The sequence below is a fragment of the Morone saxatilis genome, unplaced genomic scaffold (genome assembly GCF_004916995.1).
Source record: "Morone saxatilis isolate NCDOM2014 unplaced genomic scaffold, NCSU_SB_2.0 Contig11, whole genome shotgun sequence".
NCBI lineage: Eukaryota > Metazoa > Chordata > Actinopteri > Moronidae > Morone > Morone saxatilis.
In genome coordinates this window covers 30,104,173-30,104,896 of record NW_023339663.1, presented here as the reverse complement: position 1 = coordinate 30,104,896, position 724 = coordinate 30,104,173, and the positions used below count along the sequence as shown (strand labels likewise).

The window sequence follows — 724 nt, the reverse complement described above, 5'->3', positions numbered from 1 at the left end:
ATGCCACCCCCTGCATAAGTCAGCTCCCCCAGTAGAAAGAAGCGATAAGAAAGTTCACAGAGATTGAACGCTACAGTAAGGGACTGTTCCAATTAGAAGCCTGTGGTCTCTCTGTGCTTGGACCCAGTTTAACTTTGAGCTCTGTGTTATCGGTCACACGTATGAATATTAATGCTTGGCAATGAAAGATGAATTGTGAAAGTTTTCAAGTAAGCCAGACTAGGGGCGGCTGTGGCTCAAAGCAGGCCAATCGGCAAGGTTGTTGGTTCGATCCCCGGCTTCCCCATTGCCATGGTCGACAAGTATCCTTGAGCAAGATACTGAACCCCAAATTGCCCTCCCAATGCATAGCCATCGCATGTGTGAATGTGATGGAATGAGTTAGTTTCTGTTCGAATGCGACTTTGCCAACCTCACTGTGCTGAATCTGTGCTGAAAGGCGTGAATGTGGCCATCGTTAGTGTTAACAAGCGCTTGAGTGGTCGGAAGACTAGAACGGCGCATCATAACAAGTACAGGTCCATTCACCATCCATTCCATTACTAGTGACTACTGAGTAAGGGACATTTAAATGGATCATAGGTGAAATGCCATCAAGTATAGGAAAAATGCACAATGAACATTGGCTTTGCACATACATTTCATATTGCACATAAGTACATATAGCAGTAATCACTAGTGCAATCATCAGTGTTAGTCTGGTCAGTGCCGGAATTGGACCAAA

The 724-nt window shown here is 45.0% G+C and overlaps 1 protein-coding gene across 1 annotated transcript in view; it reads left to right on the top strand.

Annotated features, from left to right (window-relative positions):
* adamtsl3 (ADAMTS-like 3) overlaps positions 1-724 on the top strand; it is a gene marked incomplete at its 5' end in the record, with an annotated part of 42,706 nt that overhangs the window by 1,450 nt on the left and 40,532 nt on the right.